General features: G+C 39.3%; 54 non-coding genes across 54 annotated transcripts; all 54 read right to left on the bottom strand.

Moving 5' to 3' along the window:
- Positions 1–90: 90 nt before the first annotated feature.
- Positions 91–163, bottom strand: Trnak-cuu (transfer RNA lysine (anticodon CUU)). Its single transcript has one exon. It is a non-coding gene; the product is annotated as a tRNA-Lys (tRNA).
- A 234-nt stretch (positions 164–397) lies between these two features.
- Positions 398–469, bottom strand: Trnag-ucc (transfer RNA glycine (anticodon UCC)). Its single transcript has one exon. It is a non-coding gene; the product is annotated as a tRNA-Gly (tRNA).
- Positions 470–588: 119 nt separating this feature from the next.
- On the bottom strand, positions 589–661 carry Trnar-ccu (transfer RNA arginine (anticodon CCU)). Its single transcript has one exon. It is a non-coding gene; the product is annotated as a tRNA-Arg (tRNA).
- A 425-nt stretch (positions 662–1,086) lies between these two features.
- Trnak-cuu (transfer RNA lysine (anticodon CUU)) lies at positions 1,087–1,159 on the bottom strand. Its single transcript has one exon. It is a non-coding gene; the product is annotated as a tRNA-Lys (tRNA).
- A 233-nt stretch (positions 1,160–1,392) lies between these two features.
- Positions 1,393–1,464, bottom strand: Trnag-ucc (transfer RNA glycine (anticodon UCC)). The gene has a single exon. It is a non-coding gene; the product is annotated as a tRNA-Gly (tRNA).
- A 425-nt stretch (positions 1,465–1,889) lies between these two features.
- Trnag-ucc (transfer RNA glycine (anticodon UCC)) lies at positions 1,890–1,961 on the bottom strand. The gene has a single exon. It is a non-coding gene; the product is annotated as a tRNA-Gly (tRNA).
- A 1,114-nt stretch (positions 1,962–3,075) lies between these two features.
- On the bottom strand, positions 3,076–3,148 carry Trnak-cuu (transfer RNA lysine (anticodon CUU)). The gene has a single exon. It is a non-coding gene; the product is annotated as a tRNA-Lys (tRNA).
- A 234-nt stretch (positions 3,149–3,382) lies between these two features.
- Trnag-ucc (transfer RNA glycine (anticodon UCC)) lies at positions 3,383–3,454 on the bottom strand. Its single transcript has one exon. It is a non-coding gene; the product is annotated as a tRNA-Gly (tRNA).
- Positions 3,455–3,573: 119 nt separating this feature from the next.
- Trnak-cuu (transfer RNA lysine (anticodon CUU)) lies at positions 3,574–3,646 on the bottom strand. Its single transcript has one exon. It is a non-coding gene; the product is annotated as a tRNA-Lys (tRNA).
- Positions 3,647–4,072: 426 nt separating this feature from the next.
- Trnak-cuu (transfer RNA lysine (anticodon CUU)) lies at positions 4,073–4,145 on the bottom strand. Its single transcript has one exon. It is a non-coding gene; the product is annotated as a tRNA-Lys (tRNA).
- A 237-nt stretch (positions 4,146–4,382) lies between these two features.
- Positions 4,383–4,454, bottom strand: Trnag-ucc (transfer RNA glycine (anticodon UCC)). The gene has a single exon. It is a non-coding gene; the product is annotated as a tRNA-Gly (tRNA).
- A 119-nt stretch (positions 4,455–4,573) lies between these two features.
- Positions 4,574–4,645, bottom strand: Trnak-cuu (transfer RNA lysine (anticodon CUU)). Its single transcript has one exon. It is a non-coding gene; the product is annotated as a tRNA-Lys (tRNA).
- A 435-nt stretch (positions 4,646–5,080) lies between these two features.
- Positions 5,081–5,153, bottom strand: Trnak-cuu (transfer RNA lysine (anticodon CUU)). Its single transcript has one exon. It is a non-coding gene; the product is annotated as a tRNA-Lys (tRNA).
- A 425-nt stretch (positions 5,154–5,578) lies between these two features.
- On the bottom strand, positions 5,579–5,651 carry Trnak-cuu (transfer RNA lysine (anticodon CUU)). Its single transcript has one exon. It is a non-coding gene; the product is annotated as a tRNA-Lys (tRNA).
- Positions 5,652–5,885: 234 nt separating this feature from the next.
- Positions 5,886–5,957, bottom strand: Trnag-ucc (transfer RNA glycine (anticodon UCC)). The gene has a single exon. It is a non-coding gene; the product is annotated as a tRNA-Gly (tRNA).
- A 15-nt stretch (positions 5,958–5,972) lies between these two features.
- On the bottom strand, positions 5,973–6,053 carry Trnak-cuu (transfer RNA lysine (anticodon CUU)). Its single transcript has one exon. It is a non-coding gene; the product is annotated as a tRNA-Lys (tRNA).
- A 233-nt stretch (positions 6,054–6,286) lies between these two features.
- Trnag-ucc (transfer RNA glycine (anticodon UCC)) lies at positions 6,287–6,358 on the bottom strand. The gene has a single exon. It is a non-coding gene; the product is annotated as a tRNA-Gly (tRNA).
- Positions 6,359–6,782: 424 nt separating this feature from the next.
- On the bottom strand, positions 6,783–6,854 carry Trnag-ucc (transfer RNA glycine (anticodon UCC)). Its single transcript has one exon. It is a non-coding gene; the product is annotated as a tRNA-Gly (tRNA).
- Positions 6,855–6,869: 15 nt separating this feature from the next.
- On the bottom strand, positions 6,870–6,942 carry Trnak-cuu (transfer RNA lysine (anticodon CUU)). Its single transcript has one exon. It is a non-coding gene; the product is annotated as a tRNA-Lys (tRNA).
- A 233-nt stretch (positions 6,943–7,175) lies between these two features.
- Trnag-ucc (transfer RNA glycine (anticodon UCC)) lies at positions 7,176–7,247 on the bottom strand. The gene has a single exon. It is a non-coding gene; the product is annotated as a tRNA-Gly (tRNA).
- Positions 7,248–7,673: 426 nt separating this feature from the next.
- On the bottom strand, positions 7,674–7,745 carry Trnag-ucc (transfer RNA glycine (anticodon UCC)). Its single transcript has one exon. It is a non-coding gene; the product is annotated as a tRNA-Gly (tRNA).
- A 119-nt stretch (positions 7,746–7,864) lies between these two features.
- Trnak-cuu (transfer RNA lysine (anticodon CUU)) lies at positions 7,865–7,937 on the bottom strand. Its single transcript has one exon. It is a non-coding gene; the product is annotated as a tRNA-Lys (tRNA).
- Positions 7,938–8,170: 233 nt separating this feature from the next.
- On the bottom strand, positions 8,171–8,242 carry Trnag-ucc (transfer RNA glycine (anticodon UCC)). The gene has a single exon. It is a non-coding gene; the product is annotated as a tRNA-Gly (tRNA).
- Positions 8,243–8,361: 119 nt separating this feature from the next.
- Positions 8,362–8,434, bottom strand: Trnak-cuu (transfer RNA lysine (anticodon CUU)). Its single transcript has one exon. It is a non-coding gene; the product is annotated as a tRNA-Lys (tRNA).
- A 425-nt stretch (positions 8,435–8,859) lies between these two features.
- Trnar-ccu (transfer RNA arginine (anticodon CCU)) lies at positions 8,860–8,933 on the bottom strand. The gene has a single exon. It is a non-coding gene; the product is annotated as a tRNA-Arg (tRNA).
- A 233-nt stretch (positions 8,934–9,166) lies between these two features.
- Trnag-ucc (transfer RNA glycine (anticodon UCC)) lies at positions 9,167–9,238 on the bottom strand. Its single transcript has one exon. It is a non-coding gene; the product is annotated as a tRNA-Gly (tRNA).
- Positions 9,239–9,357: 119 nt separating this feature from the next.
- Positions 9,358–9,430, bottom strand: Trnak-cuu (transfer RNA lysine (anticodon CUU)). The gene has a single exon. It is a non-coding gene; the product is annotated as a tRNA-Lys (tRNA).
- A 234-nt stretch (positions 9,431–9,664) lies between these two features.
- Trnag-ucc (transfer RNA glycine (anticodon UCC)) lies at positions 9,665–9,736 on the bottom strand. Its single transcript has one exon. It is a non-coding gene; the product is annotated as a tRNA-Gly (tRNA).
- A 15-nt stretch (positions 9,737–9,751) lies between these two features.
- On the bottom strand, positions 9,752–9,824 carry Trnak-cuu (transfer RNA lysine (anticodon CUU)). Its single transcript has one exon. It is a non-coding gene; the product is annotated as a tRNA-Lys (tRNA).
- Positions 9,825–10,057: 233 nt separating this feature from the next.
- Trnag-ucc (transfer RNA glycine (anticodon UCC)) lies at positions 10,058–10,129 on the bottom strand. The gene has a single exon. It is a non-coding gene; the product is annotated as a tRNA-Gly (tRNA).
- Positions 10,130–10,248: 119 nt separating this feature from the next.
- Positions 10,249–10,321, bottom strand: Trnak-cuu (transfer RNA lysine (anticodon CUU)). Its single transcript has one exon. It is a non-coding gene; the product is annotated as a tRNA-Lys (tRNA).
- Positions 10,322–10,554: 233 nt separating this feature from the next.
- On the bottom strand, positions 10,555–10,626 carry Trnag-ucc (transfer RNA glycine (anticodon UCC)). The gene has a single exon. It is a non-coding gene; the product is annotated as a tRNA-Gly (tRNA).
- Positions 10,627–10,745: 119 nt separating this feature from the next.
- Trnak-cuu (transfer RNA lysine (anticodon CUU)) lies at positions 10,746–10,818 on the bottom strand. The gene has a single exon. It is a non-coding gene; the product is annotated as a tRNA-Lys (tRNA).
- A 419-nt stretch (positions 10,819–11,237) lies between these two features.
- On the bottom strand, positions 11,238–11,310 carry Trnak-cuu (transfer RNA lysine (anticodon CUU)). Its single transcript has one exon. It is a non-coding gene; the product is annotated as a tRNA-Lys (tRNA).
- Positions 11,311–11,629: 319 nt separating this feature from the next.
- Trnar-ccu (transfer RNA arginine (anticodon CCU)) lies at positions 11,630–11,702 on the bottom strand. Its single transcript has one exon. It is a non-coding gene; the product is annotated as a tRNA-Arg (tRNA).
- Positions 11,703–11,935: 233 nt separating this feature from the next.
- On the bottom strand, positions 11,936–12,007 carry Trnag-ucc (transfer RNA glycine (anticodon UCC)). Its single transcript has one exon. It is a non-coding gene; the product is annotated as a tRNA-Gly (tRNA).
- A 119-nt stretch (positions 12,008–12,126) lies between these two features.
- On the bottom strand, positions 12,127–12,199 carry Trnak-cuu (transfer RNA lysine (anticodon CUU)). The gene has a single exon. It is a non-coding gene; the product is annotated as a tRNA-Lys (tRNA).
- A 232-nt stretch (positions 12,200–12,431) lies between these two features.
- On the bottom strand, positions 12,432–12,503 carry Trnag-ucc (transfer RNA glycine (anticodon UCC)). The gene has a single exon. It is a non-coding gene; the product is annotated as a tRNA-Gly (tRNA).
- A 119-nt stretch (positions 12,504–12,622) lies between these two features.
- On the bottom strand, positions 12,623–12,695 carry Trnak-cuu (transfer RNA lysine (anticodon CUU)). The gene has a single exon. It is a non-coding gene; the product is annotated as a tRNA-Lys (tRNA).
- A 235-nt stretch (positions 12,696–12,930) lies between these two features.
- Trnag-ucc (transfer RNA glycine (anticodon UCC)) lies at positions 12,931–13,002 on the bottom strand. Its single transcript has one exon. It is a non-coding gene; the product is annotated as a tRNA-Gly (tRNA).
- A 426-nt stretch (positions 13,003–13,428) lies between these two features.
- Trnag-ucc (transfer RNA glycine (anticodon UCC)) lies at positions 13,429–13,500 on the bottom strand. The gene has a single exon. It is a non-coding gene; the product is annotated as a tRNA-Gly (tRNA).
- A 15-nt stretch (positions 13,501–13,515) lies between these two features.
- Trnak-cuu (transfer RNA lysine (anticodon CUU)) lies at positions 13,516–13,588 on the bottom strand. Its single transcript has one exon. It is a non-coding gene; the product is annotated as a tRNA-Lys (tRNA).
- Positions 13,589–13,820: 232 nt separating this feature from the next.
- Trnag-ucc (transfer RNA glycine (anticodon UCC)) lies at positions 13,821–13,892 on the bottom strand. Its single transcript has one exon. It is a non-coding gene; the product is annotated as a tRNA-Gly (tRNA).
- A 119-nt stretch (positions 13,893–14,011) lies between these two features.
- On the bottom strand, positions 14,012–14,084 carry Trnak-cuu (transfer RNA lysine (anticodon CUU)). Its single transcript has one exon. It is a non-coding gene; the product is annotated as a tRNA-Lys (tRNA).
- Positions 14,085–14,319: 235 nt separating this feature from the next.
- On the bottom strand, positions 14,320–14,391 carry Trnag-ucc (transfer RNA glycine (anticodon UCC)). The gene has a single exon. It is a non-coding gene; the product is annotated as a tRNA-Gly (tRNA).
- A 119-nt stretch (positions 14,392–14,510) lies between these two features.
- Trnak-cuu (transfer RNA lysine (anticodon CUU)) lies at positions 14,511–14,583 on the bottom strand. The gene has a single exon. It is a non-coding gene; the product is annotated as a tRNA-Lys (tRNA).
- A 233-nt stretch (positions 14,584–14,816) lies between these two features.
- On the bottom strand, positions 14,817–14,888 carry Trnag-ucc (transfer RNA glycine (anticodon UCC)). The gene has a single exon. It is a non-coding gene; the product is annotated as a tRNA-Gly (tRNA).
- A 119-nt stretch (positions 14,889–15,007) lies between these two features.
- On the bottom strand, positions 15,008–15,080 carry Trnak-cuu (transfer RNA lysine (anticodon CUU)). The gene has a single exon. It is a non-coding gene; the product is annotated as a tRNA-Lys (tRNA).
- A 234-nt stretch (positions 15,081–15,314) lies between these two features.
- Positions 15,315–15,386, bottom strand: Trnag-ucc (transfer RNA glycine (anticodon UCC)). The gene has a single exon. It is a non-coding gene; the product is annotated as a tRNA-Gly (tRNA).
- A 119-nt stretch (positions 15,387–15,505) lies between these two features.
- Trnak-cuu (transfer RNA lysine (anticodon CUU)) lies at positions 15,506–15,578 on the bottom strand. Its single transcript has one exon. It is a non-coding gene; the product is annotated as a tRNA-Lys (tRNA).
- Positions 15,579–15,811: 233 nt separating this feature from the next.
- On the bottom strand, positions 15,812–15,883 carry Trnag-ucc (transfer RNA glycine (anticodon UCC)). Its single transcript has one exon. It is a non-coding gene; the product is annotated as a tRNA-Gly (tRNA).
- Positions 15,884–16,446: 563 nt separating this feature from the next.
- Positions 16,447–16,519, bottom strand: Trnak-cuu (transfer RNA lysine (anticodon CUU)). The gene has a single exon. It is a non-coding gene; the product is annotated as a tRNA-Lys (tRNA).
- A 2,390-nt stretch (positions 16,520–18,909) lies between these two features.
- On the bottom strand, positions 18,910–18,982 carry Trnak-cuu (transfer RNA lysine (anticodon CUU)). The gene has a single exon. It is a non-coding gene; the product is annotated as a tRNA-Lys (tRNA).
- Positions 18,983–19,902: 920 nt separating this feature from the next.
- Trnak-cuu (transfer RNA lysine (anticodon CUU)) lies at positions 19,903–19,975 on the bottom strand. Its single transcript has one exon. It is a non-coding gene; the product is annotated as a tRNA-Lys (tRNA).
- Between the last annotated feature and the right edge of the window lie 4,345 nt (positions 19,976–24,320).

Raw genomic sequence — 24,320 nt, 5'->3', positions numbered from 1 at the left:
TGACGTTGAGTTGATATTCTAACAAAACTTGAAAATATTTTACATGTCTGGTAATGAACAGTTAATCATAAATGTGACACAACAATATTTAGCCCGACGTAGGGCTCGAACCCACGACTCCGAGATTAAGATACTCGTGCTCTACCGACTGAGCTAGCCGGGCATTAGTGATATTACATGAAAGAAAAAAAACAGAAACTCTTAAAAAGTTAAACATCAAGTACTTTGTCCGTTTTATAATTCGTTGTCGAAACACGATTTCAGAAAAAAAATCTGTTTGAAAGAATTGTTTTCGTACAACGTTTACCTTGTGTTTTTTAACCAGCATGCATCTTGAACATTTACCTTCTCTGACTGATGCAAAACATTATAACGATACCACGATGATAAACATTGATTCGTCGGCCGGGAATCGAACCCGGATCGACTGCTTGGAAGGCAACCATGCTAACCGTTACACCACCGACGCTTTCGTTGCTTACGGACTATTCCAAACAATGACGTTGAGTTGATATTCTAACAAAACTTGAAAATATTTTACATGTCTGGTAATGAACAGTTAATCATAAAAGTGACACAACAATATTTAGCCCGACGTGGGGCTCGAACCCACGACTCCGATATTAGGAGTCTCGTGCTCTACCGACTGAGCTAGCCGGGCATTAGCGATATTTACAAAAGGTAAAAAACTGACATCCCTATAAAAGTTAAACATCAAGTACTTTGTCCGTTTTATAATTCGTTGTCGAAACACGATTTCAGAATAAAAATCTGTTTGAAAGAAGTTTTTTCGTACAACGTTTACCTTGTGTTTTTTAACCAGCATGCATCTTGAACATTTACCTTCTCTGACTGATGCAAAACATTATAACGATACCACGGTGAAAAACATTGATGCGTCGGCCGGGAATCGAACCGAGATCGACTGCTTGGAAGGGAACCATGCTAAACGTTACACCACCGACGCTTTCGTTGCTTACGGACTATTCAACACAATGACGTTGAGTTGATATTCTAACAAAACTTTAAAATATTTTACATGTCTGGTAATGAACAGTTAATCATAAAAGTGACACAACAATACTTAGCCCGACGTTGGGGTCGAACCTACGACTCCGAGATTAAGAGTCTCGCGCTCTACCGACTGAGCTAGCCGGGCATCAGCGATAATTACGGAAGGTAAAAAACTGCAACTCTTAAAAAGTTAAACATCAAGTACTTTGTCCGTTTTATAATTCGTTGTCGAAACACGATTTCAGAATAAAAATCTGTTTGAAAGAATTGTCTTCGTACAACGTTTACCTTGTGTTTTTTCACTAGCATGCATCTTGAACATTTACCTTCTCTGACTGATGCAAAACATTATAACGATACAACGATGAAAAACATTGATGCGTCGGCCGGGAATCGAACCCGGATCGACTGCTTGGAAGGCAACCATGCTAACCGTTACACCACCGACGCTTTCGTTGCTTACGGACTATTCCACACAATGACGTTGAGTTGATATTCTAACAAAACTTGAAAATATTTTACATGTCTGGTAATGAACATTTAATCATAAAAGTGACACAACAATACTTAGCCCGACGTAGGGCTCGAACCCACGACTCCGATATTAAGAGTCTCATGCTCTACCGACCGAGCTAGCACGCATTAGCGATATTACATGAAAGAAAAAAAACAGAAACTGTTAAAATGTTAAACATCAAGTACTTTGTCCGTTTTATAATTCGTTGTGGAAACACGATTTCAGAATAAAATCTGTTTGAAAGAATTGTTTTTCGTACAACGTTTACCTTGTGTTTTTTAACCAGCATGCATCTTGAACATTTACCTTCTCTGACTGATGCACAACATTATAACGATACCACGATGAAAAACATTGATGCGTCGGCCGGGAATCGAACCCGGATAAACTGCTTGGAAGGCAACCATGCTAACCGTTACACCACCGACGCTTTCGTTGCTTACGGACTATTCCACACAATGACGTTGAGTTGATATTCTAACAAAACTTGAAAATATTTTACATGTCTGGTAATGAACAGTTAATCATAAAAGTGACACAACAATACTTAGGCCGACGTGGGGCTCGAACACACGACTCCCAGATTAAGAGTCTCATGCTCTACCGACTGAGCTAGCCGAGGATCGGCGATATTTCCGGAAGGAAAAAATAAAGAAACTCTTAAAAAGTTAAACATCAAGTACTTTGTCCGTTTTATAATTCGTTGTCGAAACAAGATTTAAGAATAAAAATCTGTTTGAAAGAATTGTTTTTCGTACAACGTTTACCTTGTGTTTTTAACCAGCATGCATCTTGAACATTTACCTTCTCTGACTGATGCAAAACATTATAACGATACCACGATGAAAAACATTGATGCGTCGGCCGGAAATCGCACCCGGATCGACTGCTTCAAAGGCAACGATGCTAACCGTTACACCACCGACGCTTTCGTTGCTTACGGACTATTCCACACAATGACGTTGAGTTGATATTCTAACAAAACTTGAAAATATTTTACATGTCTGGTAATGAACAGTTAATCATAAAAGTGACAAAACAATACTAAGTCCGACGTAGGGCTCGAACCCACGACTCCGAGATTAAGAGTCTCATGCTCTACTTACTGAGCTAGCCGAGCATGTGCGATATTTACGGAAGGTAAAAAACTGAAACTCTTAAAAAGTTAAACATCAAGTACTTTGTCCGTTTTATAATTCGTTGTCGAAACACGATTTCAGAATAAAAATCTGTTTGAAAGAATTGTTTTCGTACAACGTTTACCTTGTGTTTTTTAACCAGCATGCATCTTGAACATTTACCTTCTCTGACTGATGCAAAACATTATAACGATACCACGATGAAAAACATTGATGCGTCGGCCGGGCATCGAACCCGGATCGAATGCTTGGAACGCAACCATGCTAACCGTTACACCACCGACGCTTTCGTTGCTTACGGACTATTCCAAACAATGACGTTGAGTTGATATTCTAACAAAACTTGAAAATATTTTACATGTCTGGTAATGAACAGTTAATCATAAAAGTGACACAACAATACTTAGCCCGACGTGGGGCTCGAACCCACGGCTCCAAGATTAAGAGTCTCGTGCTCTACCGACTGAGCTCGCCGGGTATTAGCGATATTTACGGAAGGTAAACAACTGAAACACTTAAAAAGGTAAACATCAAGTACTTTGTCCGTTTTATAATTCGTTGTCGAAACACGATTTCAGAATAAAAATCTGTTTGAAAGAATTTTTTTTCGTACAACGTTTACCTTGTGTTTTTTAACTAGCATGCATCTTGAACATTTACCTTCTCTGACTGATGCAAAACATTATAACGATACCACGATGAAAAACATTGATGCGTCGGCCGGGAATCGAACCCGGATCGACTGCTTGGAAGGCAACCATGCTAACCGTTACACCACCGACGCTTTCGTTGCTTACGGACTATTCCACACAATGACGTTGAGTTGATATTCTAACAAAACTTGAAAATATTTTACATGTCTGGTAATGAACAGTTAATCATAAAAGTGACACAACAATACTTAGCCCGACGTGGGGCTCGAACCCACGACTCCGAGATTAAGAGTCTCGTGCTCTACCGACTGAGCTAGCCGGGCATTAGCGATATTTACAAAAGGTAAAGAAACTGAAATCCATTTTAAAGTTAAACATCAAGTACTTTGTCCGTTTTATAATTCGTTGTCGAAACACGATTTCAGAATAAAAATCTGTTTGAAAGAATTGTTTTCGTACAACGTTTACCTTGTGTTTTTTAACCAGCATGCATCTTGAACGTTTACCTTCTCTGACTGATGCAAAACATTATAACGATACCACGATGAAAAACATTGATGCGTCGGCCGGGAATCGAACCAGGATCGACTGCTTGGAAGGCAACCATGCTAACCTTTACACCACCGACGCTGTCGTTGCTTACGGACTATTCCATACAATGACGTTGAGTTGATATTCTAACAAAACTTGAAAATATTTTACATGTCTGGTAATGAACAGTTAATCATAAAAGTGACACAACAATACTTAGCCCGACGTAGGGCTCGAACCCACGACTCCGAGATTAAGAGTCTCGTGCTCTACCGACTGAGCTAGCCGGGCATTAGCGATATTACATGAAAGAAAAAAAAACCAAAAACTCTTAAAAAGTTAAACATCAAGTACTTTGTCCGTTTTATAATTCGTTGTCGAAAAACGATTTCAGAATAAAAATCTGTTTGAAAGAATTGTTTTCGTACAACGTTTACCTTGTGTTTTTTTAACTAGCATGCATCTTGAACATTTACCTTCTCTGACTGATGCAAAACATTATAACGATACCACGATGAAAAACATTGATGCGTCGGCCGGGAATCGAACCCGGATCGACTGCTTGGAAGGCAACCATGCTAACCGTTACACCAACGACGCTTTCGTTGCTCACTGACTATTCCAAACAATGACGTTGAATTGATATTCTAACAAAACTTGAAAATATTTTACATGTCTGGTAATGAACAGTTAATCATAAAAGTAACACAACAATACTTAGCCCGACGTAGGGCTCGAACCCACGGACCGAGATTAAGTGTCTCATGCTCTACCGACTGAGCTAGCCGGGCATCAGCGATATTACATGAAAGAAAAAAAAACAGAAACTCTTAAAAAGTTAAACATCAAGTACTTTGTCCGTTTTATAATTCGTTGTCGAAACACGATTTCAGAATAAAAATCTGTTTGAAAGAATTGTTTTCGTACAAAGTTTACCTTGTGTTTTTTTTAACTAGCATGCATCTTGAACATTTACCTTCTCTGACTGATGCAAAACATTATAACGATACCACGATGAACAACATTGATGCGTCGGCCTGGAATCGCACCCGGATCGACTGCTTGGAAGGCAACCATGCTAACCGCTAACCGTTACACCACCGACGCTTTCGTTGCTTACGGACTATTCCACACAATGACGTTGAGTTGATATTCTAACAAAACTTGAAACTATTTTACATGTCTGGTAATGAACAGTTAATCATAAAAGTGACACAACAATACTTAGCCCGACGTAGGGCTCGAACCCACGACTCCGAGATTAAGAGTCTCATGCTCTACCGACTGAGCTAGCCGGGCATCATCGATATATACGGAAGGTAAACAAGTGAAACTATTAAAAAGTTAAACATCAAGTACTTTGTCCGTTTTATAATTCGTTGTCGAAACAGGATTTCAGAATAAAAATCTGTTTGATGGAATTTTTGTTCGTACAACGTTTACCTTGTGTTTTTTAACCAGCATGTATCTTGAACATTTAACTCCTCTGACTGATGCAAAACATTATAACGATACCACGATGAAAAACATTGATGCGTCGGTCGGGAATCGCACCAGGATCGACTGCTTGGAAGGCAACCATGCTAACCGTTACACCACCGACGCTTTCGTTGCTTACGGACTATTCCACACAATGACGTTGAGTTGATATTCTAACAAAACTTGAAAATATTTTACATGTCTGGTAATGAACAGTTAATCATAAAAGTGACACAACAATACTTAGCCCGACGTGGGGCTCGAACCCACGACTCCGAGATTAAGAGTCTCGTGCTCTACCGACTGAGCTAGCCGGGCATTAGCGATATTTACAAAAGGTAAAAAACTGAAATCCCTTTAAAAGTTAAACATCAAGTACTTTGTCCGTTTTGTAATTCGTTGTCGAAACACGATTTCAGAATAAAAATCTGTTTGAAAGAATTGTTTTCGTACAACGTTTACCTTGTGTTTTTTAACTAGCATGCATCTTGAACATTTACATTCTCTGACTGATGCAAAACATTATAACGATACCACGATGAAAAATATCGATGCGTCGGCCGGGAATCGAACCCGGATCGACTGCTTGGAAGGCAACCATGCTACCCCTTACACCACCGACGCTTTCGTTGCTTACTTAGCCCGACGTGGGGCTCGAACCCACGATTCCGAGATTCCGAGATTAAGTGTCTCGTTCTCTACCGACTGAGCTAGCCGGGCATCAGCGATATTTACGGAAGGTAAAAAACTGAAACTCTTTAAAAGTTAAACATCAAGTACTTTGTCCGTTTTATAATTTGTTGTCGAAACACGATTTCAGAATAAAAATCTGTTTGAAAGAATTGTTTTCGTACAACGTTTACCTTGTGTTTTTTAACTAGCATGCATCTTGAACATTTACATTCTCTGACTGATGCAAAACATTATAACGATACCACGATGAAAAACATTGATGCGTCGGCCGGGAATCGAACCCGGATGGACTGCTTGGAAGGCAACCATGCTAACCGTTACACCACCGACGCTTTCGTTGTTTACGGACTATTCCACACAATGACGTTGAGTTGATATTCTAACAAAACTGGAAAATATTTTACATGTCTGGTAATGAACAGTTAATCATAAAAGTGACACAACAATACTTAGCCCGACGTGGGGCTCGAACCCACGACTCCGAGATTAAGAGTCTCGTGCTCTACCGAATTAGCTAGACGTGCATCAGCGATATTTACGAAAGGTAAAAAACTGAAACTCTTAAAAAGTTAAACATCAAGTACTTTGTCCGTTTTATAATTCGTTGTCGAAACACGATTTCAGAATAAAAATCTTTTGAAAGAATTGTTTTCGTACAACGTTTACCTTGTGTTGTTTAACTAGCAATCATCTGGAACATTTACCTTCTCTGACTGATGCAAAACATATTAACGATACCACGATGAAAAACATTGATGCGTCGGCCGGGAATCGAACCCGGATCGACTGCGTGGAAAGCAACCATGCTACCCGTTACACCACCGACGCTTTCGTAGCTTACTTAGCCCGACGTGGGGCTCGAACCCACGACTCCGAGATTAAGAGTCTCGTGCTCTACCGACTGAGCTAGACGGGCATCAGCGATATTTACGGAAGGTAAAAAACTTAAACTCTTTAAAAGTTAAACATCAAGTACTTTGTCCGTTTTATAATTCGTTGTCGAAACACGATTTCAGAATAAAAATCTGTTTGAAAGAATTGTTTTCGTACAACGTTTACCTTGTGTTTTTTAACCAGCATGCATCTTGAACATTTACCTTCTCTGACTGATGCAAAACATTATAACGATACCACAATGAAAAACATTGATGCGTCGGCCGGGAATCGAACCCGGATCGACTGCTTGGAAGGCAACCATGCTAACCGTTACACCACCGACGCTGTCGTTGCTTACGGACTATTCCACACAATGACGTTGAGTTGATATTCTAACAAAACTTGAAAATATTTGACATGTCTGGTAATGAACAGTTAATCATAAAAGTGACACAACAATACTTAGCCAAACGTAGGGCTCGAACCCACGACTCCGAGATTATGAGTCTCATGCTCTATCGACTGAGCTAGCCGGGCATTAGCGATATTACATGAAAGAAAAAAAATGAAATCCCTTTAAAAGTTAAACATCAAGTACTTTGTCCGTTTTATAATTCGTTGTCGAAACACGATTTCAGAATAGAAATCTGTTTTAAAGAATTGTTTTCGTACAACGTTTACCTTGTGTTTTTTAACCAGCATGCATCTTGAACATTTACCTTCTCTGACTGATGCAAAACATTATAACGATACCACGATGAAAAACATTGATGCGTCGGCCGAGTATCGAACCCGGATCGACTGCTTGGAAGGCAACCATGCTAACCGTTACACCACCGACGCTTTCGTTGCTTACGGACTATTCCACACAATGACGTTGAGTTGATATTCTAACAAAACTTGAAAATATTTTACATGTCTGGTAATGAACAGTTAATCATAAAAGTGACACAACAATACTTAGCCCGACGTGGGGCTCGAACCCACGACTCCGAGATTAAGAGTCTCGTGCTCTACCGACTGAGCTAGCCGGGCATTAGCGATATTACATGAAAAAAAAAAAACAGAAACTCTTAAAAAGTTAAACATCAAGTACTTCGTCCGTTTTATAATTCGTTGTCGAAACACGATTTCAGAATAAAATCTGTTTGAAAGAATTGTTTTCGTACAACGTTTACCTTGTGTTTTTTAACCAGCATGCATCTTGAACATTTACCTTCTCTGACTGATGCAAAACATTATGACGATACCACGATGAAAAACATTGATGCGTCGGCCGGGAATCGAACCCGGATCGACTGCTTGGAAGGCAACCATGCTACCCGTTACACCACCGACGCTTTCGTTGCTTACAGACTATTCCACACAATGACGTTGAGTTGATATTCTAACCAAACTTGAAAATATTTTACATGTTTGGTAATGAACAGTTAATCATGAAAGTGACACAACAATACTTAGCCCGACGTAGGGCTCGAACCCACGACTTCGAGATAAAGAGTCTCATGCTCTACCGACTGAGCTAGCTGGGCATTATCGATATTACATGAAAGAAAAAAAACAGAAACTCTTAAAAAGTTAAACATCAAGTACTTTGTCCGTTTTATAATTCGTTGTCGAAACACGATTTCAGAATAAAAATCTGTTTGAAAGAATTGTTTTACTACAACGTTTACCTTGTGTTGTTTAACTAGAAATCATCTGGAACATTTACCTTCTCTGACCGATGCAAAACATTATAACGATACCACGATGAAAAACATTGATGCGTCGGCCGGGAATCGAACCTTGATCGACTGCTTGGAAGGCAACCATGCTAACCGTTACGCCACCGACGCTGTCGTTGCATACGGACTATTCCACACAATGACGTTGAGTTGATATTCTAACAAAACTTGCAAATATTTTACATGTATGGTAATGAACAGTTAATCATAAAAGTTACACACCAATACTTAGCCCGACGTAGGGGCTCGAACCCACGACTCCGAAATGAGGAGTCTCGTGCTCTACCGACTGAGCTAGCCGGGCATCAGCGATATTTACGGAAGGTAAAAAACTGAAACTCTTAAAAAGTTAAACATCAAGTACTTTGTCCGTTTTTTAATTCGTTGTCGAAACACGATTTCAGAATAAAAATCTGTTTGAAAGAATTGTTTTCGTACAACGTTTACCTTGTGTTTTTTAACTAGCATGCATCTTGAACATTTAACTTCTCTGACTGATGCAAAACATTATAACGATACCACGATGAAAAACATTGATGCGTCGGCCGGGAATCGAACCCGGATCGACTGCTTGGAAGGCAACCATGCTAACCGTTACACCACCAACGCTTTCGTTGCTTACGGACTATTCCACACAATGACGTTGAGTTGATATTCTAACAAAACTTGAAAATATTTTACATGTCTGGTAATGAACAGTTAATCATAAAAGTGACACAACAATACTTAGCCCGACGTGGGGCTCGAACCCACGACTCCGAGATTAAGAGTCTCGTGCTCTACCGACTGAGCTAGCCGGGCATTAGCGATATTTACAAAAGGTAAAAAACTGAAATCCCTTTAAAAGTTAAACATCAAGTACTTTGTCCGTTTTGTAATTCGTTGTCGAAACACGATTTCAGAATAAAAATCTGTTTGAAAGAATTGTTTTCGTACAACGTTTACCTTGTGTTTTTTAACCAGCATGCATCTTGAACATTTACCTTCTCTGACTGATGCAAAACATTATAACGATACCACGATGAAAAATATCGATGCGTCGGCCGGGAATCGAACCCGGATCGACTGCTTGGAAGGCAACCATGCTACCCCTTACACCACCGACGCTTTCGTTGCTTACTTAGCCCGACGTGGGGCTCGAACCCACGACTCCGAGATTAAGTGTCTCGTGCTCTACCGACTGAGCTAGCCGGGCATCAGCGATATTTACGGAAGGTAAAAAACTGAAACTCTTTAAAAGTTAAACATCAAGTACTTTGTCCGTTTTATAATTCGTTGTCGAAACACGATTTCAGAATAAAAATCTGTTTGAAAGAATTGTTTTCGTACAACGTTTACCTTGTGTTTTTTAACTAGCATGCATCTTGAACATTTACATTCTCTGACTGATGCAAAACATTATAACGATACCACGATGAAAAACATTGATGCGTCGGCCGGGAATCGAACCCGGATCGACTGCTTGGAAGGCAACCATGCTAACCGTTACACCACCGACGCTTTCGTTGTTTACGGACTATTCCACACAATGACGTTGAGTTGATATTCTAACAAAACTTGAAAATATTTTACATGTCTGGTAATGAACAGTTAATCATGAAAGTGACACAACAATACTTAGCCCGACGTTGGGCTCGAACCCACGACTCCGAGATTAAGAGTCTAGTGCTCTACCCACTGAGCTAGCCGGGCATAAGCGATATTCACGGAAGGTAAAAAACTGAAACTCTTAAAAAGTTAAACATCAAGTACTTTGTCCGTTTTATAATTCGTTGTCGAAACACGATTTCAGAATAAAAATCTGTTTGAAAGAATTGTTTTCGTACAACGTTTACCTTGTGTTTTTTAACCAGCATGCATCTTGAACATTTACCTTCTCTGACTGATGCAGAACATTATAACGATACCACGATGAAAAACATTGATGCGTCGGCCGAGAATCGAACCCGGATCGACTGCTTGGAAGGCAACCATGCTAACCGTTACACCACCGACGCTTTCGTTGCTTACGGACTATTCCACACAATGACGTTGAGTTGATATTCTAACAAAACTTGAAAATATTTTACATGTCTGGTAATGAACAGTTAATCATAAAAGTGACACAACAATACTTAGCCCGACGTGGGGCTCGAACCCACGACTCCGAGATTAAGAGTCTCGTGCTTTACCGACTGAGCTAGCCGGGCATAAGCGATATTTACAAAAGGTAAAAAACTGAAATCCCTTTAAAAGTTAAACATCAAGTACTTTGTCCGTTTTATAATTCGTTGTCGAAACACGATTTCAGAATAAAAATCTGTTTGAAAGAATTGTTTTCGTACAACGTTTACCTTGTGTTTTTTAACCAGCATGCATCTTGAACATTTACCTTCTCTGACTGATGCAACACATTATAACGATACCACGATGAAAAACATTGATGCGTCGGCCGGGAGTCGAACCCGGATCGACTGCTTGGAAGGCAACCATGCTAACACCACCAACGCTTTCGGTGCTTATGGACTATTCCACACAATGACGTTGAGTTGATATTCTAACAAAACTGGAAAATATTTTACATGTCTGGTAATGAACAGTTAATCATAAAAGTGACACAACAATACTTAGCCCGACGTGGGGCTCGAACCCACGACTCCGAGATTAAGAGTCTCGTGCTCTACCGACTGAGCTAGACGGGCATCAGCGATATTTACGGAAGGTAAAAAACTGAAACTCTTAAAAAGTTAAACATCAAGTACTTTGTCCGTTTTATAATTCGTTGTCGAAACACGATTTCAGAATAAAAATCTTTTGAAAGAATTGTTTTCGTACAACGTTTACCTTGTGTTGTTTAACTAGCAATCATCTGGAACATTTACCTTCTCTGACTGATGCAAAACATTATAAAGATACCACGATGAAAAACATTGATGCGTCGGCCGGGAATCGAACCCGGATCGACTGCGTGGAAAGCCACCATGCTACCCGTTACACCACCGACGCTTTCGTTGCTTACTTAGCCCGACGTGGGGCTCGAACCCACGACTCCGAAATGAGGAGTCTCGTGCTCTACCGACTGAGCTAGCCGGGCATCAGCGATATTTACGGAAGGTAAAAAACTGAAACTCTTTAAAAGTTAAACATCAAGTACTTTGTCCGTTTTTTAATTCGTTGTCGAAACACGATTTCAGAATAAAAATCTGTTTGAAAGAATTGTTTTCGTACAACGTTTACCTTGTGTTTTTTAACTAGCATGCATCTAGAACATTTCACTTCTCTGACTGATGCAAAACATTATAACGATACCACGATGAAAAACATTGATGCGTCGGCCGGGAATCGAACCCGGATCGACTGCTTGGAAGGCAACCATGCTAACCGTTACACCACCGACGCTTTCGTTGCTTACGGACTATTCCACACAATGACGTTGAGTTGATATTCTAACAAAACTTGAAAATATTTTACATGTCTGGTAATGAACAGTTAATCATAAAAGTGACACAACAATACTTAGCCCGACGTAGGGCTCGAACCCACGACTCCGAGATTAAGAGTCTCGTGCTCTACCGACTGAGCTTGCCGGGCATTAGCGATATTTACAAAAGGTAAAAAACTGAAATCCCTTTAAAAGTTAACATCAAGTACTTCGTCCGTTTTATAATTCGTTGTCGAAACACGATTTCAGAATACAAATCTTTTGAAAGAATTGTTTTCGTACAACGTTTACCTTGTGTTTTTTAACCAGCATGCATCTTGAACATTTACCTTCTCTGACTGATGCAAAACATTATAACGATACCACGATGAAAAACATTGATGCGTCGGCCGGGAATCGAACCCGGATCGACTGCTTGGAAGGCAACCATGCTAACCGTTACACCACCGACGCTTTCGTTGCTTACGGACTATTCCACACAATGACGTTGAGTTGATATTCTAACAAAACTTGAAAATATTTTACATGTCTGGTAATGAACAGTTAATCATAAAAGTTACACAACATTACTTAGCCCGACGTCGGGCTCGATCCCACGACTCCGAGATTAAGAGTCTCGTGCTCTACCGACTGAGCTAGCCGGGCATTAGCGAGACATTTACGGAAGGTAAAAAACTGAAACTCTTAAAAAGTTAAACATCAAGTACTTTGTCCGTTTTATAATTCGTTGTCGAAACACGATTTCAGAATAAAAATCTGTTTGAAAGAATTGTTTTCGTACAACGTTTACCTTGTGTTTTTTAACTAGCAATCATCTGGAACATTTACCTTCTCTGACTGATGCAAAACATTATAACGATACCACGATGAAAAACATTGATACGTCGGCCGGGAATCGAACCCGGATCGACTGCTTGGAAGGCAACCATGCTAACCGTTACACCACCAACGCTTTCGGTGCTTACGGACTATTCCACACAATGACGTTGAGTTGATATTCTAACTAAACTTGAAAATATTTTACATGCCTGGTAATGAACAGTTAATCATAAAAGTGACACAACAATACTTAGCCCGACGTTGGGCTCGAACCCACGACTCCGAGAGTATGAGTCTCATGCGCTACCGACTGAGCTAGCTGGGCATTAGCGATATTACATGAAAGGAAAAAAACAGAAACTCTTAAAAAGTTAAACATCAAGTACTTTGTCCGTGTTATAATTCGTTGTCGAAACACGATTTCAGAATAAAAATCTGTTTGAAAGAATTGTTTTCGTACAACGTTTACCTTGTGTTTTTTAACCAGCATGCATCTTGAACATTTACCTTCTCTGACTGATGCAAAACATTATAACGATACCACGATGAAAAACATTGATGCATCGGCCGGGAATCGAACCCGGATCGACTGCTTGGAAGGCAACCATGCTACCCGTTACACCACCGACGCTTTCGTTGCTTACTTAGCCCGACGTGGGGCTCGAACCCACGACTCCGAGATTAAGAGTCTCGTGCTCTACCGACTGAGCTAGCCGGGCATCAGCGATGGTTACGGAAGGTAAAAACTGAAACTCTTTAAAAGTTAAACATCAAGTACTTTGTCCGTTTCATAATTCGTTGTCGAAACACGATTTCAGAATAAAAATCTGTTTGAAAGAATTGTTTTCGCACAACGTTTACCTTGTGTTTTTTAACCAGCATGCATCTTGAACATTTACCTTCTCTGACTGATGCAAAACATTATAACGATACCACGATGAAAAACATTGATGCGTCGGCCGAGAATCGAACCCGGATCGACTGCTTGGAAGGCAACCATGCTAACCGTTACACCACCGACGCTTTCGTTGCTTACGGACTATTCCACACAATGACGTTGAGTTGATATTCTAACAAAACTTGAAAATATTTTACATGTCTGGTAATGAACAGTTAATCATAAAAGTGACACAACAATACTTAGCCCGACGTGGGGCTCGAACCCACGACTCTGAGATTAAGAGTCTCGTGCTCTACCGACTGAGCTTGCCGGGCATTAGCGATATTTTCAAAAGGTAAAAAACTGAAATCCCTTTAAAAGTTAAACATCAAGTACTTCGTCCGTTTTATAATTCGTTGTCGAAACACGATTTCAGAACGAACATCTGTTTGAAAGAACTTTTTTTCGTACAACGTTTACCTTGTGTTTTTTAACCAGCATGCATCTTGAACATTTACCTTCTCTGACTGATGCAAAACATTATAACGATACCACGATTAAAAACATTGATGCGTCGGCCGGGAATCGAACCCGGATCGACTGCTTGGAAGGCAACCATGCTAACCGTTACACCACCGACGCTTTCGTTGCTTACAGACTATTCCACACAATGACGTTGAGTTGATATTCTAACAAAACTTGAAAATATTTTACATGTCTGGTAATGAACAGTTAATCATAAAATTGACACAACAATACTTAGCCTGACGTGGGGCTCGAACCCACGACTCCGAGATTAAGAGTCTTGTGCTCTACCGACTGAGCTAGACGGGCATCAGCGATATTTACGGAAGGTAAAAAACTGAAACTCTTAAAAAGTTAAACATCAAGTACTTTGTCCGTTTTATAATTCGTTGTCGAAACACGATTTCAGAATAAAAATCTGTTTGAAAGAATTGTTTTCGTATAACGTTTACCTTGTGTTTTTTAACTAGCAATCATCTGGAACATTTACCTACTCTGACCGATGCAAAACATTATAACGATACCACGATGAAAAACATTGATGCGTCGGCCGGGAATCGAACCCGGATCGACTGTTTGGAAGGCAACCATGCTAACCGTTACACCACCGACGCTTTCGTTGCTTACGGACTATTCCACACAATGACGTTGAGTTGATATTCTAACAAAACTTGAAAATATTTTACATGTCTGGTAATGAACAGTTAATCATAAAAGTGACACAACAATACTTAGCCCGACGTGGGGCTCGAACCCACGACTCTGAGATTAAGAGTCTCGTGCTCTACCGACTGAGCTTGCCGGGCATTAGCGATATTTTCAAAAGGTAAAAAACTGAAATCCCTTTAAAAGTTAAACATCAAGTACTTCGTCCGTTTTATAATTCGTTGTCGAAACACGATTTCAGAACGAACATCTGTTTGAAAGAATTGTTTTCGTACAACGTTTACCTTGTGTTTTTTAACCAGCATGCATCTTGAACATTTACCTTCTCTGACTGATGCAAAACATTATAACGATACCACGATTAAAAACATTGATGCGTCGGCCGGGAATCGAACCCGGATCGACTGCTTGGAAGGCAACCATGCTAACCGTTACACCACCGACGCTTTCGTTGCTTACGGACTATTCCACACAATGACGTTGAGTTGATATTCTAACAAAACTTGAAAATATTTTACATGTCTGGTAATGAACAGTTAATCATAAAATTGACACAACAATACTTAGCCTGACGTGGGGCTCGAACCCACGACTCCGAGATTAAGAGTCTCGTGCTCTACCGACTGAGCTAGACGGGCATCAGCGATATTTACGGAAGGTAAAAAACTGAAACTCTTAAAAAGTTAAACATCAAGTACTTTGTCCGTTTTATAATTCGTTGTCGAAACACGATTTCAGAATAAAAATCTGTTTGAAAGAATTGTTTTCGTATAACGTTTACCTTGTGTTTTTTAACTAGCAATCATCTGGAACATTTACCTTCTCTGACCGATGCAAAACATTATAACGATACCACGATGAAAAACATTGATGCGTCGGCCGGGAATCGAACCCGGATCGACTGTTTGGAAGGCAACCATGCTAACCGTTACACCACCGACGCTTTCGTTGCTTACAGACTATTCCAAACAATGACGTTGAGCTTATATTCTAACAAAACTTGAAAGTATTTTACATGTCTGGTAATGAACAGTTAATCATAAAAGTGACACAATAATACTTAGCCCGACGTGGTGCTCGAACCCACGATTCCTAGTTTAAGAGTCTCGTGCTCTACCGACTGAGCTAGCCGAATATAAGCGATATTTCCGGAAGGAACCAAAAAACAGAAACTCTTAAAAAAATAAACATGAAGTACTTTGTCGGTTTTATAATTCGTTGTCGAAACACGATTTCAGAATAAAATCTGTTTGAAAGAAATGTTTTCGTACAACTTTTACCTTGTGATTTTAACCAGCATGCATCTTGAACATTTACCTTCTCTGACTGATGCAAAACATTCGAAAGACACCACGACATAAAACATTGATGTGTCGGCCGGAGATCAACCCGGATCTTACGGACTATTCCACACAATGACGTTGAGTTGATATTCTAAGAAAACTTGAAAATATGTTACATGTCTTGTAATTAACAGTTTATCATAAAAGTGACACAACAATACTTAGCCCGACGTGGGGATCGAACCCACGACTCCGAGATTAAGAGTCTCGTGCTGTACTAACTGAGCTAGCCGGGCATTAGCGATATTTCCGGAAGGAAAACAATTGAAACTCTTAAAAAGTTAAACATCAAGTACTTTGTCGGTTTTATAATTCATTGTCGAAACACGATTTCAGAAGAAAAATCTGTTTTAAAGAATTGTTTCGTACAACGTTTACCTTGTGTTTTTAAACCAGCGTGCATCTTGAACAGTTTACTTCTCTGACTGATGCAAAACATTCGGAAGATTCCACGATGAAAAATTTCGATGTGTCGGCCGGGAATCGACACGGATCGACTGCTTGGAAGGCAACCATGCTAACCGTTACACCACCGACGCTTTCGTTGCTTACGGACTATTCCAAACAATGACGTTAATTGTTATTCTAACAAAACTTGAAAACATGTTACATGTCTGGTAATGAACAGTTAATCATAAAAGTGACACAACAATACTTAGCCTAACGTGGGGCTCGAAGCCACAACTCCGATATTAAGAGTCTCGTACTCTACCGACTGAGCTAGCCGGCCATTAGCGATATTTACAAAAGGTAAAAAACTGACATCCCTTTAAAAGTTCAACATCAAGTACTTTGTCCGTTTTATAATTCGTTGTCGAAACACGATTTCAGAATAAAAATCTGTTTGAAAGAATTGTTTTCGTACAACGTTTACCTTGTGTTTTTTAACCAGCATGCATCTTTAACATTTACCTTCTCTGACTGATGCAAAACATTCGAAAGATACCACGATGAAAAACATTGATGCCTTGGCCGGGAATCGAACCCTGATCGACTGCTTGGAAAGAAACTACACTAACCATTACACCGTCGACGGTTTCGTTGCTTACGGACTATTCCACACAATGACGTTGAGTTGATATTCTAACAAAACTTGAAAATATTTTACATGTCTTGTAATGAACAGTTAATCATAAAAGTGACAAAACAATACTTAGCCCGACGTGGGGCTCGAACCAACAACTCCGAGATTAAGAGTCTCGTACTCTACCGACGTAGCTCGCCGGACATTAGCGATACTTACGGAAGGAAAACAACTGAAATTCTTAAAAGTTAAATATCAAGTACTTCGTCGGTTTTACAATTCATTGACGAAACATGATTTTAGAAGCAAAATCTGTTTGAAAGAACTTTTTTTCGTACAACGTTTACCTTGTGTTTTTTAACCAGCATGCATCTTGAACATTTACCTTCTCTGATTGATGCAAAACATTCGAAAGATACCACGATGAAAAACATTGATGCGTGGGCCGGGAGTCGCGCCCGGATCAACTGCTCGGAAGGCAACCATGCTAACCGTTACACCACCGACGCTTTCGTGTCTTACGGACTATTCCAAACAATGACGTTGAGTCGATATTCTAAAAAAACTTGAAAGTATTTTACATGTCTGGTAATGAACAGTTAATCATAAAAGTGACATTACGATACTTATCCCGACGTAGGGCTCGAACCCACGACTCCGAGATTAAGAGTCTCGTGGTCTACCGACTGAGCTAGCCCGGCATTAGTTATATTCTCGGAAGGAAAACAACTGAAACTCTCAAAAAGTTAAACATCAAGTACTTTGTCGGTTTTATCATTCGTTGTCGAAAAACGTTGTCATAAGAAACATCTGTTTGAGAGCATTGTTTTCGTACAACGTTTACCTTGTGTTTTTTACCCAGCATGCATCTTGAACATTTACCTTCTCTGACTGATGCAAAACATTCGAAAAATACCACGATCAAAAACATTGATACGTCGGCCGGAAATCGAACCCGGATCGACCCCTTGGAAGGCAACTATGCTAACCGTTACACCACCGACGCTTTCGTGGCTTATGGTCTATTCCACACAATCACGTTGAGTTGATATTCTAACAAAACTTGAAAATATGTTACATGTCTTGTTATTAACAGTTAATCATAAAAGTGACACCACAATACTTAGCTCGACGTGCGGCTCGACCCACGACTCCGAGATTAAGAGTCTCGTGGTCTACCGACTGAGCTTGCCGGGCATTAGCGATATTTCCGGAAGGAAAAAAAACTTACACTCTTAAAAAGTTAAACATCAAGTACTTTGTAGGTTTTATAATTCGTTGTCGAAACACGATTTCAGAAGAAAAATCTGTTTGAAAGAATAGTTTCGTACAACGTTTACCTTGTGTTTTTTAACCAGCATGCATCTTGAACATTTACCTGCTCTGACTGATGCAAAACATTCGAAAGGTATCACGATGAAAAACATCGAACACGGATCGGCTGCTTCGAATGCAACCATGCTAACCGTTACACCACCGACGATATCGTGGCTTACGTACTGTTCCACACAATGACGTTGAGTTGATATTCTAACAAAACTTGAAAATATGTTACATGTCTGTAAATGAACAGTTAATCATAAAACTGACACAACAATACTTAGCCCGACGTGGGGCTCGAACCCACAACTCCGAGATTAAGAGTCTCGTGTTCTACCGACTGAGCTAGCCTAGCATTAGCCATATTTCCGGAAGGAAAACAACTGAAATTCTAAAAAGTTAAACATCAAGTACTTTGTTGGTTTTATAATTCATTGTCGAAACACGATTTCAGAATAAAAATCTGTTTGAAAGAACTATTTTTCGTACAACGTTTACCTTGTGTTTTTTAACCAGCATGCATCTTGAACATTTACCTTCTCTGACTGATGCAAAACATTCGAAAGATACCACGATGAAAAACATTGATAAGTCGGCCGGGAATCGAACTCGGATCGACTGCTTTGAAGCCAACCATGCTAACCGATACACCCCCGCCGCTTCCGTTGCTTACGGACTATTCCACACAATGACGTTGAGTTGATATTCTAACAAAACTTGTAAATATTTTACATGTCTTGTAATGAACAGTTAATCATAAAAGTGACACAACAGTACTTAGCTCGACGTGCGGCTCGAACCCACGACTCCGAGATTAAGAGTCTCGTGTTCTACCGACTGATCTAGCTTGACATTCGCGATATTCCCGGAAGCAAAACAACTGAAACTCAAAAAATTAAACATCAAGTACTTTGTCGGTTTTATAATTCGTTGTCGAAACACGATTTCAGAATAAAAATCTGTTTGAAAGAGCTTTTTTTCGTACAACGTTTAACTTGTGTTTTTTAACCAGCATGCATCTTTAACATTTACCTTCTCTGACTAATGCCACACATTCGAAAGGTACCACGATGAAAAACATTGATGCGTCCGCCGGGACTCGAACTCGGATCGACTGCTTGGAAGGCAAACATGCTAACCGTTACATCCCCGACGCTTCCGTTGCTTACGGACTATTCCAAACAATGACGTTGAGTTGATATTCTAATAAAACTTGAAAATATTTTACATGTATGGTAATGAACAGTTAATCATAAAAGTGACACAACAATACTTAGCCCGACGTGGGGCTCGAACTCACGACTCTGAGATTAAGAGTCTCATACTATACCGACTGAGCTAGCCGGGCTTTAGCCATATTTCCGGAAGGAAAACAACTGAACTGAACTGCTTGGAAGGCAATCATGCTAACCGTTACACCACCGACGCTTTCGTTGCTACGGACTATTCCACACAATGACGTTGAGTTGATATTTTAACAAAAACTTTAGAATATGTGACATGTCTGGTTTTCATAAAAGTGACTCAACAATACTTAGCCCGACCTGGGTATCGAACCCACGATCCGATATTAAGAGTCCCGTGTCCTACCGACTGAGCTGGCCGGGCATCAGCGATATTTACGGAAGGTAAAAAACTGAAACTCTTTAAAAGTTAAACATCAAGTACTTTGTCCGTTTTATAATTCGTTGTCGAAACACGATTTCAGAATAAAAATCTGTTTTAAAGAATTGTTTTCGTACAACGTTTACCTTGTGTTTGTTTACCAGCATGCATCTTGAACATTTACCTGCTCTGACTGATGCAAAATATTCGAAAGATACCACGATTAAAAACATTGATGCGTTGGCGGGTAATCGAACCCGGCACGACTGCTTGGAAGGAAACCATACTAACCATTACACCGTCGACGGTTTCGTTGCTTACGGACTATTCCACACAATCACGTTGAGTTGATATTCTAACAAAACTTGAAAATATTTTACATGTCTTGTAATGAACAGTTAATCATAAAAGTGACACAACAATACTTAGTCTCACGTGAGGCTCGAACCAACAACTCCGAGATTAAGAGTCTCGTGCTCTACCGACGTAGCTCGCCGGACATTAGCCATATTTCCGGAAGGAAAACAACTGAAATTCTAAAAAGTTAAATATCAAGTACTTCGTCGGTTTTACAATTCATTGTCGAAACATGATTTCAGAAGCAAAATCTGTTTGAAAGAACTTTTTTTCGTACAACGTTTACCTTGTGTTTTTTAACCAGCATGCATCTTGAACAGTAAACCTCTCTGACTGATGCAAAACATTCGAAAGATACCACGATGAAAAACACTGATGCGTCGGCCGGGAATCGAACCTGGATCGACTGCGTTGAAAGCAACCACGCTAACAGTTACACCACCGCCGCTTTCGATGCTTACGGACTATTCCATACAATGACGTTGAGTTGATATTCTAACAAAACTTGAAAATATTGTACATGTCGGTAAATGAACAGGTAACCATAAAAGTAATACAACGATACCTAGCCCGACGTTGGGCTCGAAGCCACGACTCCGATATTAAGAGTCTCGTACTCTACCGACTGAGCTAGCCGGCCATTAGCGATATTTACAAAAGGTAAAAAACTGAAATCCCTTTAAAAGTTAAACATCAAGTACTTTGTCCGTTTTATAATTCGTTGTCGAAACACGATTTCAGAATAAAAATCTGTTTGAAAGAATTGTTTTCGTACAACGTTTACCTTGTGTTTTTTAACCAGCATGCATCTTGAACATTTACCTTCTCTGACTGATGCAAAAGATTCGAAAGATACCACGATGAAAACCATTGATGCCTTGGCCGGGAATCGAACCCGGATCGACTGCTTGGAAGGCAACCATGCTAACCGTTACACCACCGACGATTTCGTTGCTTACGGACTATGCCACACAATGACTGTGAGTAGATATCATAAAAAGTCTTGAAAATATTTTTTATGTCTTGTAATGAAGACTGGATCATGAAACTGACACGACAACACTTAGCCCGACGTTGGGCTCGAACCAAGTACTCCGAGATTAGGAGTACCGTGCTCTACCGAGTAAGCTAGCCGGGGATTAGCGATAGTTGCTTTAATCAAAACAACTGAAAATCTAAGAAAGTTAAACATCATGTACTGTCCAATGGCGATCTCAGAAAAAAATCTGTTTTAAAGAATTTTTACGTACAACGATTACCTTGTTGTTTTAACCAGCATGCATCTTGAACATTTACCTCCTGAGACAGATGCAAAACTTCCGAATTATATCACGAAGAAAATCATTGATGCGTCGCCCGGGAATAGAACCCGGATAGCCTGCTTGGGCGGCAAACATTCTAACCGTTAAACTGCCCAAGCTACCATGTCTAACGAACTATGCCATCAATGACGTTGAGTTGATATTCAAACAAAACATGAAAATACGTTACATGTCTGGTAGTTAACGGTGAATCATAAAAGTGACAAAATAATACTCAGCCCGACGTGGTGCTCGAACAAACGACTCGTAGATTATGAGTCTCGTGCTCCACCGACTTAGCTAGCCGGACATTAGCGCTTCCTTACCGCAAGCATAACATAAATCTAAGAATATCATACATCATGTACTGGTTTCCTACAATTATTACCTGGTACTTTTTAACCAGCATGCATCTTGAACATTTACCCCTTGGACTGATGCAAAACTGGCGAAAGATAACACGAAGAAAAATATTGATGCGTCGGCCAGGATCGATGCTTGGAAGACAACTATGCTAACCGTTACACCACCGACGCTTCACCTCTTTCAGACTATGCCGCAATGAAAAACATTGATGCGTTGGCTTGGGATCGAACCGGGATCGACTATATATATATACAAGTTAGAAAAGCATTTCATCCAAGGCGTGAAAATTGTTAAACAAAATGTTTTTACTATAGGCTTTAAAAATAAAGGTACAAGATTCAATTTGCACATTTATAAATTTTACAAAGTAAGGTATAAAAATTTAATACCTCACTTTGTAAAATGTATAAAAGTGGACTTTGAAGATAAATAAATTTCAAATTGAATCTTGTACCTTTATTTTTAAAGCCTATAGTACAAACATTTTGTTTAACAATTTTCACGCCTTGGATGAAATGCTTTCTTAACTTGTATCGTATCTTTTTAAGATTATATTTTATTTAATTTATTAATTTAGATTTTAAAAAATGAATGTGGTTTTGCATGTATCTATAAAAACTCTCTTACTCTCTATTTTAGTTTGTATTTCTCCTCACACCACAGCTCATTTTTGCAACACCCTCTTTGTATTATTACAGGCCTGAATATTCTCTCTGTTTCAGTTTGTATTTCTCCTAACACCACAACTCTTTTTTGCAACTCCCTCTTTGCCATACATGTCTGAATAATGAGAAAATCTGAATTTTTTAACAAAAACTTTAAAATAACTTTTTTTAATTAAATTTTTAAAACTTCTTTCAGAATAGAAAATATTTAAATTTAATAAGAAACATATTTCATATAGGTTTCATTAAAATTATTCAGTAGATAACGAGAAAAATAGAGATGAACATTTCAAAAGGACTGTATAACTGGTTACGCTCAATAGTAGTCCTCGCCAGTGAAAGTCTTTGTCATTGTTATTCTATTATTATTATTATTATTATTATTATTATTATTATTATTATTATTATTATTATTATTATTATTATTATTATTTAAAACTTTTTGTGTCCTGCTCTTTCGTGCGAGAACTAATATATATATATATAATCATTGTCTTATCGTAAAAACCGTTTACATTTAATTTTTTGCTAGCAATGAACATTAGTCTTCTCTGAAATTTTGATAGCCATAACATTTTTCACTTTAAGAGCCCAGTAACTTCCGCGCGCTTACAATTGTGGTTTGCTTAGTCATCTCCAGCCATTGTCTATCCTCATTGACACTTTTCGACGAATGGAAAAAACGAGGAAGAGGAGCACTTATTATTATTTCAATCACTAGAAGTTCTCACACAGGTCATCAGAGATTGCTCACTGACAACAGCCGTTCCCCGGAGTCTGTGTGACAACAAGTCTCCACAGATTTCCAGTAATCTTCACCTCTTTCAATAAATTTGCGTTATCGCAACAGTCGCTTGCCATTGATTTCTCACTGGCAATGACCATTGTCTTTATCGGAATTTGTGTGGTAATAAGCCTCCTTAAAGTCCCAGTCCCCTCTGCACCTATCCAGTGGAGTGAGCATATTCAAAGGGACAATTAGATGGAAAGCCCGTGTCGTAAGATATTTGTTGTGCCAGTCAACAAACGTCTTCAGTAAAAGGAAGCGCGTTCGTTGAGTCAAACCAAACCAGTAAATCTTTCGTTCTTGATGATTTCTTCCCGCGTTTAATTTGTTTTTCCTTTGTCTTTTTCACATACATGAATACATATATATGGACACACACATATTCACACATGCACGCGCGCGCACACACACACATACACACACACACACACACATACGGGTAATGTATGCATCTATTATGTATAATTTTTATTATGTTCGAATTCATTTCACTAAAATACAATATTTTTTCAAAAGTGTTCAATACATATGTAGAGCTATTAAAATTATATAAACATCAAAACCTATCTATGTTCCTACAATATCACTTGTCTTCCCAGAGAGAGAGAGAGA

Source organism: Euprymna scolopes, chromosome 18, assembly GCF_053919585.1.
Source record: "Euprymna scolopes isolate OS-2025 chromosome 18, ASM5391958v1, whole genome shotgun sequence".
Taxonomy (NCBI): domain Eukaryota; kingdom Metazoa; phylum Mollusca; class Cephalopoda; order Sepiida; family Sepiolidae; genus Euprymna; species Euprymna scolopes.
The sequence above is the reverse complement of the archived record's forward strand: the minus strand, read 5'-3'. Positions and strand labels throughout refer to the sequence as shown.